This window comes from Marmota monax, unplaced genomic scaffold, assembly GCF_021218885.2.
Source record: "Marmota monax isolate L192 unplaced genomic scaffold, Marmota_monax_Labrador192_F-V1.1 WCK01_AAM20220418_F8-fsc00017, whole genome shotgun sequence".
In the NCBI taxonomy this organism is placed as follows: Eukaryota; Metazoa; Chordata; class Mammalia; order Rodentia; family Sciuridae; genus Marmota; species Marmota monax.
In genome coordinates, this window is record NW_026695241.1 from 2,602,748 (window position 1) to 2,617,688 (window position 14,941).

Below are 14,941 nucleotides of genomic sequence, written 5' to 3' on the forward strand. Positions count from 1 at the left end.
CCCAGAGTAGAGTAAGAGATCACAAACTGGAGGAAGAGACCGAGTGTTGGTTTCTCAGGTCCTTGAAACAGGTACCACAGATTGATTTCTCATCATTCAGGAGGTAGGACATTCAAGATCAAGGTACAGGCAGGTTTGGTTTCCTGGGGATTTTTGCCAGCTTTGTGTCACGGTGACCAGAATACTCAATAAGAACTTTTTTTGCGGGGGAGGGGGGTGTGACGGGTGAGGGTTACTGGGAATGGAACCCAGGGACATTTTACTACTAAGTTACATCCCTAGCCCTTTTTATTTTTTATTTTGAGACAGAGACATTGGAATTACAAATGTGCAGCAATGTTCCAGGTAGCACAAGAACAACTTGAAGGAGAAAAATTTTATTTGGGGCTCATGGTTTTAGAAGTCTCAGTCCACAGATGGCCGACTCCAAGGCTCTGGACGCAAAGTGAAAGGGTGTGGCCGAGGGCACTGCTCCATTCCAGACAGCCAGAAAAGAGAGAGCAGCGGGGAGGGGGCTGCAGGAAGACCAACCCTGTCAGGGCAGCCCCCAGAGACCTATCGTCTCTGGCCATGCACCACCTGCCTACAGTTACCGCCCGGTCTGTCCATTCAGACTAGGATGGACTGAGTAGGTCATGTGTCCAGCAACCCAATAACTTCACTCTGAGTATGGACCCTCAAACCCAAACTCTGCCTCCTGTCTCCTTGGTCTACAGATGTGTCTTCTCACTGTGTCCTCCTGTGGCCTTTGCTCTGTGCGTGAACACCCAGGCTGCCCCTAATCTCTTCTCTTATAAAAACACCACTTATATTGGATTAGGGTCCACCTGACTGGCCTCATTTCAACCCAAATTATCTCTTTAACCTCCAAATACAGTCACGTGCTAAGGTATTGGGGTAAGGGCTTCAACATAGACCTATTTGGGGGGAAAGAATTCAGTCCCCAGCAGTAATAGCAGCTGATGTGGATAGTGCTTATTAATGTCAGCATGGTACTAAAGAGTATGAGCTATTGTGTTTAATACCCGTGACAACCCAGAGGTGGGCACCGATATCCTTGTTAGAGAGATTGATAGCTGGAGTGTAAAGCAGCTGAGAGATCTGCTCATTGGCGCCAAGAGCAGCAGGTGAAGCTCAGAGTTCAGCATCCTGAAGGCTGGCTATTTGGCTCCAGAGCCTCTCTCTGTACTAAGCGACATTGGACGTGAGAACACGGATGGCCACCGGGACCAGAAAGGGGCCTCCAGCTCTAGCTGTTGGTTCCACTTGGAAAGCTTAGGAGGTTCTGCAGAACACACAAATGGGCTAGCTCCTAGCTGGGTGAGGCCAATATACCAGCACGTGGTTTTCCATGTCACCAACTCCACATCTCTGTCCCAGGCCTCCCACAAGCTCCAGATCCTCAAAGCCTCCTCGGATACCCCGTGGGGATCTCAGACTTCCTATGGCCAAAACAGTCCATCAGACACAGCTCCTCCTCCATCTTCCCCGTCTCACTCGTGGCCCAACTATCCACATAGCTGCTGAGTCCACACACCCAGAGGTTACCCCCAGACTTCCCTCCCTCGTCTCTTACATCCTTCGCAAGACCTGACAACTCTACCTCCAGAGTAAATCCCAGATCAACCTGCTGCCCTCCATTTCCCCGGCTCCCATTCTAGGCTGATCCGCCTTCTTCCATCTCGACCTCTGCAGGAGCCTTCTGACTGTTTCACTGCGTCCTTTCCACTTGTGCCCTCTACCTGCCCGCCCTGTGCCACCCCCCCCCACACACACACACACCTTCCAAAAGCCATCTGAGGATTCGTGTGCTTTCAGGCTAACAAATTAACATCTCTGTTTCATGTCTGCTGAGAGGAACAGATGGAAAGACAGAAGACTCTGGGATCAGAGACAAAAGGCCGGTTACTCGAGCAAAAGTAGCAGGCAGAGTGTGAGCATGGTCCCCTGGTTTCCTTAGTCCCAGTTCTCACCAGTGGACAGGCCCGTCTGCATCATGGAAGAGGAGCTCAGTGTCTCAAATCGCTGGGCTTATAGGTGATCACCAGTGTGCTTGGACCTGCACTGCATTTCTGTGTTCCTGAGTGAGTGAGTGAGTGTGTGTGTGTGTGTGTGTGTCTGTGGCTTAGGGAACCACTACTTTAGCAAGCAGGAAACAAACCTCCTCCTGTTATGGAAGGAGAACCTCATCCATTCAACTTGCCTGCTGCAAAAACAACCCTGAGTCATGACGCAAGTAATGAGCACTCAGAGTCATGCATTCGCGGCTACTTAGTAAGATGAATGCGTCCACCTCAAACAAAATCCAAACACTTAACACGACTCTCAAGGCTCAGAGTGACCAGGCTCCTGCCTGCCTTCCTCCCCTCCCTGCCAAAACCCAGTCACCTGTTCCCTTTGCACTGGCCTCCTCCTGCCTCCTGCCCTCAGGCCCTTTGCACTGGCCTCCCCCATTTCTTCACCTGAGTTGCTCCTTTGCACCTGTAAATGTCACCTCCTGCAGGAAGCCATCTACAACCACTTGTTTTTTCTTTTTGGTACAAGGGATTGAACCCAGGGGTGCTTAACCACTGGGCCACATCCTCAGCCCTTTTTATTTTAAGACCGAGTCTTGCTTAGTTGCTCAGGGCATCCCTAAATTGCTGAGGCTGGCTTTGAACTTGTGATCCTCCTGCCTCAGCCTTCCCAGCCACTTGGATGACAGGTGTGTGCCACTGTGCCTGGCCAGTTTCTTCCCATATGCATCATTATGTCATGTATGTTGGATTCTTTTCAAATGTTATCACATTCAGAAATTATCTTTCCTTTGTAATGCCTTCTCCTACCCTTTGTCACCTGCAAGAGGGCTGAACATCATCAGCCATGCCCCAGGCTCTACTCACAGAGCCTAGATTCTAAGTAAATACCTGGGGAAGGGCTGGGGGCGTGGCTCAGTAATAGAGCATTTGTGGGCATGTGCAAGGCTCTGGGCCCTATTCCTAGCCCCACCACACACACACACACACAGGAACACAGAAATGCAATGCAGTCCAGGCACACGGGTGATCACCTATAATCTCAGCGATTTGAGACACTGAGGCAGGAGGATCCCAACTTTGAAGCCAGTCTCAGCAACTTAGGGAGACCCTGTCTCAAAATTAAAAGTAAAAAAGGCTGAGGATGTGGCTCAGTGATAAAATGCCCCTGGGCTCAGACCCCAGTATTCTGCCCTACACACATGCACGTGTGTACACACACACACACACACACACACGCAATGCAGGGGGCAACCCCAGCTCTGAAGGCTGGAGGCTCTGTCCCCAGGGGTGGCCATGCCAACCAAGGAGCGTCTCAGTGCTTTGGAAACTTACAACTTGGCATGACTCAGATGAATACCAGGGTCCAAGCGCTGAGTGACTCAATACTGTGCTTCTAACATAAGGCTGCTCTTTGTAGTGGCCTCTGAGAACATCAGTGGGGACACCGCAGCATGACTGTGGGAGAAGCTGTGGCTTGGGGGATGGAAAGTATTAAAAATCACATACACACACACACACACACACACACACACACACACAGGTTTAAAGCACAATATGCTCCTCACCATTGCTTTGACCCACTCATGGAATGGTTAGCTTGAGCACTTAGGCTTCGGACTCAGACCAACCTGGGTTCAAGTCTAGACCTACCTGCTCCTGTCCCCAGTGGCCTGAGGCTCAGGATCAACACCTCTAACCAACAGCAGCATCAGGAAGGTGGGAAGGGGATGGATTCCAGGGCACCCCACAAGGGGCTTTCAATATGGAGTCTGCCAGGGTGATGCGTCACTCCAAGGGTTGAGTACAGAGTTTTGCCAGCAACCAGCCAGCCTGGCTTAGAGCACCATGGCTTAGTTCATCGAGATGGCCAGGTGCCTGGGGGGGGGGGGCTCTTAGAGTCCTCAGGGCACCCGCGGTTGGAGGCAGGAGGAGTGTAACCCAGAGACAGGGAGACAGACGCAGGACTGCGGCAGATACCGTGAGAAGGTGGCGACGGTGGGAAGGGAGAGTCTTCTCAGAAGGTAACCAAGGACATCAGAGCCAGCCGCGGGGTGGGGAGCTAGTTGGCCTGGGGGTGGAGGTGTCCAGTGCTGGCAGAGATGCCAGGAAGGAAGAGGCTGCCCATGTGAATGTGGGCAAGTTCCCTAACCTCTAGGGGCACCAGTGGTGGCTTATCAACAGTGACAACTCGGGAATAATGAGCCCGAAGGGCCACGATCCCATCCCCCAGACCTGGCTCCAGAGAGGCCCTCCCTGAGTGTCAGGAGAACGTCAATTCATAGGCTGACCTGGAGGGCAGTCAGTACCTCTGGGCAGGGGACTTGATCTCATCACTTTGCCAACTGCAGAGAGCTGAGGGATGTCAGGGGTTGGGCAATGGACGGTCACCGCTGGTCACCAAGCTTCCTCTGCTGCCTCTGGGGCTTAGGTGAGCTAGCCATGCGGGTGGCAGAGCCTGGAGGCCAGCCCAGTCCACTCGGGCTGGACGATTCCATACCCCTGTCACTAAGGCCTGGAATATGGAAGTGACTGACCCAAGGTCACATAGCAAAACTGGGATGGGACCAGAGCTCACACCTCCCACAAACCTAAATTAGACTATCTGAGGTGGGGGAGGGCCGGGGCATCTCAGGATTTTTTGTTGTTTTGTTTTGGTTTTTTTTTTTAGGTGCTGGGATGGAACCCAGGGCCTCATACATGCTAAGCAAGTGTCTAAATCCCCTGCCCCTGAGTTTGAAAATGCAAAACCACCAGATGAGGGGCCTGCACTAGTAAGCCCAGCTACTTGGGAGGCTTAGATAGGAGGATGGCGAGTTTGAGGCCAGCTTGAGCATCTTAGCAAGATGCCACCATTTTAAAAAACAAGAAAACTTAAAGCCGCTCCAGGCAGTGACTCCGATACCGTGACCTGTGCTACTCTACTCTTCTGTGCTAGGTTTTCTCCTCTGGTCCCCAGGTCACTCCTCATGTGTTCCCCTTCCTGATGCCCTGTGCTGATTTACATAGATGGTGTCACCAGCCTTCTCCCCCTACCTGTGGCTTCTTGTTGATTTGCTCATGCTCCCTGACTGCTGGGGCCAGCTGGGCAGGGCCACGGGTGCAGCCCTCTGTTGGTAGAAACAGCTCCCCTCCATCGCTAGCCCTGGAATCTCACCCCCACCCCCACTCCGAGCTTTGCCCATGTCTCTGCCTCTTCTTTCTAGAACCTTCAGCGAGCCCCCGCCCCTGCTATGTACGCATCCACTTGCTCCCAGTGTCCCAACCTGGCAGCCCTCCATCTGTGTGAAGGGTGGTCCACCTCCACCTCCGCCTGCCCTGGGGGTGGCCTCAGGGGTCTGGCTGTGTAAGTACCAGGAAAGTCACTCCATCGGCCTGGAGGGTCGGAGCAGCTCCCTGGACGGGGTGATTCCTGAGCTGGAGGAGTCAGGGAGGAGAGTGGGTGCAGGCCCCTGGATACTAGGCTGCGCACCCAGCAAGCAGACACCCTGCGTCTCAGGGAGCCCAGCTGGGGGAGGAAGGAAAGGGATGGCCAGGAAGGATGAGCAGAAGCCACATGGGGCCCAACAGTGACCTGAGTAAGGTCCCGAGTCAGTGGGGAGTCCTGACAAGGGCACTGACCTCTGAAGACAGCGCTGCGAGGAGGCGGAGGAGACCTCCAGCCACATGTGACCCACTGCCCCCACCTGAGCCCCATTCCCTGACCCAGACCCTGAGGTGACAAGCCCGGGGTGCCTGGCCCCTCCCCGGACTCACAGGGAGGTCTCGAAATGTGAAACCCATGGACCCAAGAGAACAATGGGGACTGTCCTTTAGGCCAAAGTGACCAATGGGGGTGCTGGCTTGATGGGAAACGCAGGTTCCTTTGCACCCTATGTGTCCCCAGGGCTGAGGACTCCCTGATGGAACTGCTCCTGGGACACACAACAGCCTCGTCCCCCCGGGTGGCTGCACCATCTCTCCTGAGCAGAAGCACAGGGGACCCACATTCTATTTTTAGGCTCTCTGGTTTGGTGACAACATCTCTGCATTTTGCCATTAAGGACATCTTTATTCACGTACGTCAAGCCCAGAAAGGGGGTGTGGTCCTAGGAAGACTTTCCGGGGGGCTCCTGCCGCCCCCTGTTTTTGTTTCCACTGTTGCTTTGAGGACATGGTTTCTGCAGGCTCAGTCTTGATCCCTGCTAGACCCTGGGATCCTGGCACAGAGGCTGTCCCCAGAAAGCTCCAAGTCTGGCGGGAGACACAGAGCCACCTGACCATTCCGCCAACTTGCTTTCTTATTTTTATTTTTCTGCAGGCTGGCACGGAGCCCAGGGCCCCACGCCTGCCAGGTGAGCACTCAGGTCCTGAGCCCTCCGCCAGCCCTCCTCCACTGTGACTGAGCTCCGCCTCAGTACCACCCAGGCTGCTGCCTGTCCCCAGGGACGTTCATGAGAAAGAATAGTGATAAAACAGCTGATCGCTCCTCCACATTCTAAGACCCACAGAGGATGACCTAAGAGCCCTGGGCTCAGCATGCTGCACACACCTGTCATCCCAGTTACTCAGGAGGCTGAGGCTGGAGGATCACAAGTCAAGTTCAACACCAGCCTGGGCAACTTAGCAAGACCCTGTCTCAAACGACAATTTTAAAAGACTTGGTGGCTTAAAACAAGAGGAACTTATTTTCTCACAGTTCTACAGCAGGAAGTCCCAAGTTCAGGTGTCGGCAGAGCTGGGCTCCCTCTGGAGGCCCCGGGGAGAATCCTTGTGGCCTCGTGGCTCCAAGCTCTGTCTGCAATAGCACATGGCCTGCTCTTCTTTCTTCTTCCATCTCCTACAAAGACACCTGGTCATTGGACTTAGGTCTACCTGGATAATCTTAAGATTCACGACTTAATCACATGTACAAAGACCCCCACCCAAAGAGGTCCAAACGACTCGGACTTCTCTTATTGAGGCCACAGTTCGACCCACTGAGGATGGTTGGGCAGGCACGGAATCTTCTTCTTTGAAGGTCCCTCTGCCCTGCCTGGTTCTAGAGCTCACAGCTCTGGCTGAACAAAGTTGGCAGCAATGTGTAAGGAAAAGAGGAACTTGCTGGACCGGCGCTGCCCCTTCAGGAGACCCTGAGGTGGGGGGCACTTTCCCACCAGGTTCAGGCTTCCCCAGGAGAATCAGGAAGTTGGGACCATGGCCTCCAGGCGGTACCCTGGAACCTGAGCCTGGATATGCTCCAGACAGGTGGGGTGGCCTCCGGGTGTCCATGATGGGCACCCAGTGGGTCCAGCTATGCTCCTGGCCAGGCCCTGATTTCTGGCAGGACAGACAGCGGCTGGAGAAAGAAAGGAGGGAGTGTAAAGCCCGGACCCTCTGCTGAGGGCCTCTTCTAGTTTATGAGGAAAGCCTTATTTCCATTTCACAGCTGCACAAACTGAGGCTGAGAGAGACCCAGCCACTGACCACCCTGCACTGTTGGTCTACTTCCCAAAGCCTTTATTTTTTGGGGGGTGGGGGCGGGGGGTGAGCATCTGCCTTCTGCCACAGGGGTGCTGGTATGAGCAGGGATCTGGGGGCTTCTGAAGCCTGTCCTGCAGCTGCGCCTTGTGCCTGTCGGCTCCTCTCGCCCATCCTCCCATGGTTCCGGAGGGTTTGGGCCATGGTGACAGCCCCTACGTGAAGGACTTTGGCTTTCACAGCTCCTAAAATTTGAAGCCAGAGCCTGGAATTTAATTGTCTGCCTGACACCTGCTGAAATGTGGGGTGCAGGGGGTGGTAAAGAAGCAGCAGGAGCCATAGGAGACACCACTAGTTTTGACACCCTGGGACCAACCAGGGGTGACCTTCCCAATTCCCTATATTATTATAGAATGATCCAGCTCAGCAATATAAAATGATCTAATCTACCTCAACTAGGCCTTTTAATACCCACGCCCCCTCGTGTGCTCTTATGGCACCTTCCCAGGGCCTGCAGGGGCCCAGCACAGTTGCCTGGTGGGAATGGCTGCATCCCTGTGGACCAGAGCTAGAGGCACCCAGAGACTCACCAGTCAGCATCAGAGGACAGGTGAGAGGCGCACAACCCTGCAAGTGGCTTTCAGCTGTTGAATCTCGGGGTCTTTATACTTATTGAATCTAATGCGTTGGTCCTCCAGCAGATTAGTGCCAGGCTAACTCTGTTGACCTGTAGGTAGACCCAGGCAAACCGTGATAAGTTGGCCCTGAACACATTCATATACATGACTCAGGGGAGGGGTTGCCTTGAAAGATTAGATCACTTCACACTGTTGAGTTGATCATCCTGCAGCTTTTGGGCCTCTGATAACTGTGGTATCTGTGGGTGGGGCTCTGGGGTTGATTGTGATAAGGCTCAGATCTGGGTTTAGAGTCTTAACTCGCATGTGCCAGCTGGGTGGGGTGGCGCATACCTGTAATCCCAGTGGCTCAGGAGACCAAGGCAGGCTCAGCAATTTAGCAAGGCCCTAAGCAACTGAGCGAGACCCTGTCTCTAAATAAAATACAAAAAGGGCTGGGGAGGTGGCTCAGTGGTTAAGCACCCCAGGTTTAATCCCCAGCACCCCTTCAAAAAATTCACATACGCCGGGGGCTCTCCACTTCTGCACTACTGGTACTCTAGTCCTGGTAATTGTTTGTGCTTGGGGCTCTCCTGTGCATTCTGGGATGTCTGGCAGCCTCCCTGGCCTCTACCTACTAGATGCCAGGCATATCACAGCTCTTACCCCTCCCAGGCCTTCACTGTGACAACCAAAACTGTTGTACTTGTCCCTGAGGCAAGGTGAGCCCTGGTTGAGAGTCCCTGGCTTATGTGACTGCTTCATGCCTGCCCCCCCCCCCCGCCGAAATCCCTTTAATCTGGGGACACACACAGGTGGAGGACTTTAGTGCAGAGGCTGGGCGCACTTCCTGGGGTGGCTGTCACAAACTGCCACTCTCTGCCGCCATGACTTAAGATAACAGAAATGTGCGCTTCTGGAGGCGGAGGTCTGCATTCCAGGTCCCCGCTGGGCCATGGCCCCTGATGGCCCAGGCAGATCCTTCCCGCCTCTCCTTGGCTATTGGAAGTGGCAGCACGTGCCTGCAGCGCTCCAGTCTCTGTCATCCCGTGCGCCCTCCCCGTGCCTCGGCCCTTCCCCTCAGGCCACCAGTCATGCTGGATGAAGGCCCAGCTCCAGCATCACCTCACCTTCCCTGATTGCAACTGCAAAGACTGTTTCCAAATAAACCCACATTCAGAGGTTCTAGGAAGGACATGCATATTGGGGGGTGAGGGGTACAAGTAAATTTAGCACAGCTGGGCGTGGTGGTGCATGCCTGTAACCTCAGCAACTTGGGAGGTTGAGGGAGGAGGATCGCAAGTTCAAAGCCAGCCTCAGCAACTTAGTGAAAACCCTGTGTCAAAACAGAAAATCAAAACGGCTGGGAATGTGCTCTGTGGCTACTAAGCATCCCTGAATTCAATCCCCAGTACCAAAGAAATAAATAAAATAAAATAAAAATAAACTCTGTACAAGATCCTGCAGAGAAGTGGGGTCTATCCTGTCTTTGCAGGAGGACCTGGGAAATCAGCGTATGTCTTCCAGGTGACAGCATTAGCCAGAGGCAGAGCCAGGACTGGTCTCAGCCTACACCCCTCCAAGGGCATGAGAAGCAGCTGGGACCCCAGTGCCATCCAGGAGCGTCCACAGCCAGCCCACCGCCCAGACCTCAGCCCTCCCATCCACTTGGACCCCCAGCCCAAGGGCCCTCCTAGGATCTCTCTGCCTCCCCAAGAATCTGACTTCTTCCTGCTGCTGGTTGGACCTGGTCACCAAAGAGACATGACTTGTTGGTTAATTTTTTCCCCCTTCAGAAAAATAAATTCATAAATGGTCCTTGGCAAGCTGTTTACTACCTGGTTTTAATGGCCTGTTTATTACCCCGAGTCTGCATCTGTTAACACACCCCTCTTGTCATTTTCCCTCATTAACTGTCAATTTGGAAGCCAGTTTTGGCATTAACCATGCCTAGACCTAAATGGCTGCGGACAGTTGATTTTATGACCGTGCCTTGTCTTGGAAAGGCGGGACCTGTCATCAAAGGAGAGCTGCAAACCGGCCTCGGCAGGCGGCTGGAGGTGGGCTGCTGGCAGGAAGGCAAGGCCGGTGGGATCGGCCCGGGACATGGGGTGCGCAGCTCTTCAGAGGCACCGCCCTTCTTGTGACTGCTAAGAGACAGCAGCATATTTAGAAGGAAGTTTTACTTTGTGACTTTAGGGAGGGATCGTAAAGAATCTGTGAACTGGAAAAATTATTATTCTCACAGAAATGCAGAAAAGAGGCTGAGGCAAGAGGATTGCAAGTTCAAGGCCAGCCTCAGCCACTTAGGGAGTACCTGTCTCCAGATAAAAAGTAAAAAAGGCCTGGGCATGTGGGGATGTGGGGATGTGGGGATGTGGATCAGTGGCTGAGCACCCTGGGTTCTATCCCCAGCTCAAAAAAAGAAAGAAATGCAGAAAAGAAAGTATCTCTTTGGAAAACAATCACGACAGATTCATTAAGGCTAGATGCAGAAGTGGCCGAGAGGTGGCCCTGGCCAGATGCTCCTGAGAACAAGGAGAAAGATGCGCCTGCAGGTGAGGACAAGCCAGAGCCAGGTGAGCTGAGGGCTGGGTGGTGAAGTCACCAGTACTAGGCAGAGACTGTCCCCAGGGGAGGGGGCGTCGGGGGCTGGCATAAGCCTGGAAGACTGGGATGTTGATCAGAGACCCAGAGACATGTGGAGCTGGGGTGGGTCACAAGCCCCTACATCTCCATATCATGGGGCTCATTTTAAATCCTCTGTGCCAAAAATCGAATCGGGACAGGGAGGGAAGCTTGGAGTCCCAGTCCTTGCCCTGCTTTCTGGTCATCTCCTGCCCTCTTGTCCACCTCACCCCTGAGATCCAGCCTCACCATAATAGAGTGATAAGGTGTTGCCCCCAAATTCGAGTTCACCTGGACCTAGGAACGTGACCCTGTTTGCAAACAGGATCTTTGTAGATGCTACTAGTCGAGATGCAGTCAGACTGGATTAGGGTCCCTAAGTCCAACCACGGATGCCCTCATAGGAAGACAAGAAGAGACACAGGAGGGAAGGCCACACCAGAAGGAGGCGGAGACCAGAGTGACACAGCCACCAGCCAAGGACCACCAAGGACTGTCACCCACCATGGACCAGAAGAGGCAAGGGAAGCTCCTGCCCAGTTCCGAGAGAGCCCGGCCTCCCAGGGCCTTGATTTCACAGATTCAGCCTCCAGGACAGGAGGGGAGATGGCTGTTGTTCTAGCTGCCTGATGTGTGGTTCTTTGTCACAGCTGCCCCAGGAAAAGAAGGCACCCGCTCACCCACGGCCACATGTCCCCGAGATGGGTGGCTTCCTCAGGGTCCTGCCCTGCTAACCTTCTTTGTTGTCCCAACACCTGGACCTGGGGTGAGAGACAGGCCAAGGTCAAGCTGCTGATTTTCCCACTCGTTTACAGCAAAGGAACTTTCTTTTCTTTGTTTTTTTTTTTTTGGTGCCATTTCTGTCTTTTATTTACTTTTTGGACTTTTATTGTTTTAGCAAAAGGACGTTCAGAGAAGCTAGAGCCTGACCTGTGGCACATACCTGTCAACCCAGTGACCCCAGAAGCTGAAGCAGGAGGACCACAGGTTGGAGGCCAGTTTGGGCAACTTAGTGAAATCCGACCTCAAAATAAAAAATTAAAAGGGCTGGAGTGTTGCTCAGTGATGCCTCCTCCCATGTGAGGTCTGCCCCGCCCAGTATTGGTGAGGGGAGGGGAGGGAAGGAGATGGCTCCACCAGGCGGAGCCCAGCAGGAGAGGAGGAAACGGCAGGGAAGTTGAGTCTTAGTGACCCCTCCACCCTGGGGTGCCTTCCTACGACCCCAGGTCACACTGCTGTAGTGGCAAGCGCAGCCCGGCCTGGCTCTGCTCTTGGCCAAGTGCTGGTGAAGTCCCTGCTCTCCCTAGCAGAGTCCAGGTCCAGGGGAGACGCTCTTGTCACTCCCAGGCTGTCTTCTGCTTTGGTCTGCTCCTGAGCTTACAAACAGAAAATGCAGACAACACAGGGCAGCCCCTCCAGATGCCCCGTGGGGAGAGGTGGGGAGGGGTAGGGATGGGAGTGTTCCAGGGGTGCCTGCCCTCCCTAACGTCCCCAGGGAGCCTGCAGGGGGGCTGAATGGTCTTGTCCAGGACCGTGGAGTCAGCACCCAGCTTGCAATAAACACCACCCTTCTTTAGGAAGCCAGGTTCATGCAGAGTTCTGAAACTGACCACGGACTGGGGGGACCCCCACACAGGGGGAAAGCTAACCGTGAACTGGGCAGAGAATCTTCTGGAATGGGGGGAGCAGAGGCACAAGTGAGAATTGCACATGGGACCTCAAAGGCAGCCCTTCTCCAGGCCCAAGGTGTGCATGTCACTTGGTGATGGGGCAGAGACCCTGTATGTCCAGCAGCCCCCAGGTGAGGCCGGTCTGGCAGCCCAGGGACCTCACTAGTACAAGGCTGAGTTCCTGCTAGTGTTCAATTTCTCCATCTGGATAGGAGGTCAATGGGTGTGCATTTATTATTGTTATTTAAATTATGGTATGCCTTTTATACTTTAAAGTACATATGCTGTCTCATAATATTTTTAAAAAGGACCTGCTAAAATGTCACCTTCCCTTAGAATCCTGCTTACTCTTCTCAGACTCATGCAATTCATGCTCTCTTGCGTGTTCCTGGGGCACTTCCAACAGGAGTCACAAGCCGTAATGCCATGGGACCAGCAAGTGACACCCCCCCCCCACTGAGGCTGGTAGGGGAGACCCACATGTGCTAGCAATAAAGAGATGGCTGATTGTCACCTACAGGTGCCCAGGGCCACCAGACCTAGTTTTTCAAGGGAAGCAGGATATTCAGATTTTTATAAAAAGATCTAATTTTTTTCCCTCAAAAACATATATGGGTTGGAAGGGGTTTGTGTAGGGGTGAAACTCTGGTTCAGATGGTGAATGACCTGTTCACACGGACCAGGTGCGTGCTCTGAGGTGCTCAAAGGAGGGGTTTATCTCCACTCTGGATGATCCTAGGATCACCATCATCAATGACAACAAGAATAATAACAATCACTGAGATAGCAGCTACCCATGCCAGGCCCAACCCTTGAGAGCTTTACATGAATTAACTAATTTAATCCTCATAAACTGGGCTCAGCTCTCTAGGAATTTTTATCCACTAGAAACCTTGCATCCCAGGGCTCAGGAGGCTGAGGCAGGAGGATCAAAAGTTCAAAGCCAGCCTCAGCAATTTAGTGAGGCCCTAAGCAACTCAGTGAGACCTGGTCTCAAAATAAAATATAAAAAGGGCTGGGGATGTGACTCAGTGGTTAACTGCCCTGGGTTCAATCCATGGTACCAAAAATGCCCTAGTGTTAGCTGTTAGCCTCGGTTCACATATGACAGCAGTCGAGTCCCTAGCCCTCAGAGGACCCGTCTGGGGTCTGAATGCTGGTGAGGGGTGGACTCAAACCGGATCCCTGCTCCCTACGCTGTGGAACCTGAACTGATCCACAGAGAACATGCACTCCCGCCCCTACAAACTTGTGACCTCCAGCCAAGCACACAACCCCTCTTACCGGACATGGTGGCACATGCCTGTAATCCCCGCAACTCCGGAGGGGATGTCGTTCATTGGTAAAGTGCCCTGGGTTCAGTCCCCAGCAATGCCAAAACAACAAAGATACACTGTCTCCCCAGAGCGGATGCTTTCTGATGGATTCACCTGCAAATCCATTTGGGGCTTGGAAATCATGATATTCCTGGAAACTGCTAGCTAATGGGGGTGGCAAGGAGAATCCCGGGAAGAAGAGGACAGCAGAGGAGACTAAGGGACAGGAAAGGACTAAAACTCCACCTGAGCTGCCTCCCAAAGCAGTAGGAGACAGAAACTAACACCCTGCTCCCCCACTTCCCAGCCTGCTTCTCTGCCATCTCAGCCTGCGGGATGGCAGGTGTGGGATTATAAAAGTCCTGCCTTGGGGACTCACGGGCCACTACTTTCTGGGGGCTTTCACCTCACAGCCAGACCAAGCTACCTGGTGCAGCAGAACTCACTGGGATGGGCCTCACCTCCACTGATAAAATCTCTATTTATTTGGAAGATCCTTTACTGTATCTTAATCCCATTCCTTTATCTAGAGGGTAATCATAAAACTAGAATTTTTATTTTCCTATTTACAAAACACTTTTGGGCTTATCTCAAGTAATCCACCCATTTCCAGTAAACCACCCATACTCAAGAATGCTAGGTGACCCGGACACAGCAGACCCCGCCTGTTAGCCCAGCTGCTCCAGAGGCTGAGGCAGGAGGATCGCAAGTTCAAAGCATTTGGCAACTTAGTGAAGCCTTAAGCAACTCAGTGAGACCTTGTTTCTAAATAAAATACCAAAAGGGCTGGGGATGTGGCTCATTGGTTAAGCACCCCAGGTTCAATTCCTGGTACCAAAAAGGAAAATTCTGGGTGAGCCCCTGGTGTACTGCTCCCCTACCCATAATCCCAGATACTCTGGAGTCTGAGGCAGAAGGATCATGAATTTGAAGCCAGTCTCCGCAATTTAGTGAGAGACCCTGTCTCAAAATTAAAATTTTAAAAATGGGCTGGGGATGTGACTCAGTAGTGGAGTGCCCCTGGGCTTAATCCCAAGTACCATGATTTAAAAAGAAAAAAAGGAAAAGAAAACCAGCTAAGGGTTCTAACAACTAGCTGCCTCCCTGCTGTCCCCATTTCTTTACAAAACCCAGAGGCTATTAAAAAAACAAATGAAGTATCTCTCTGTTTCCACTTGAAGGATTGAAGGATCCTTCCTTCTTCTCTCCCTCTTTCTTTCTTATGCAGTACTAGGGACTGAACCCTGGGTACTCTA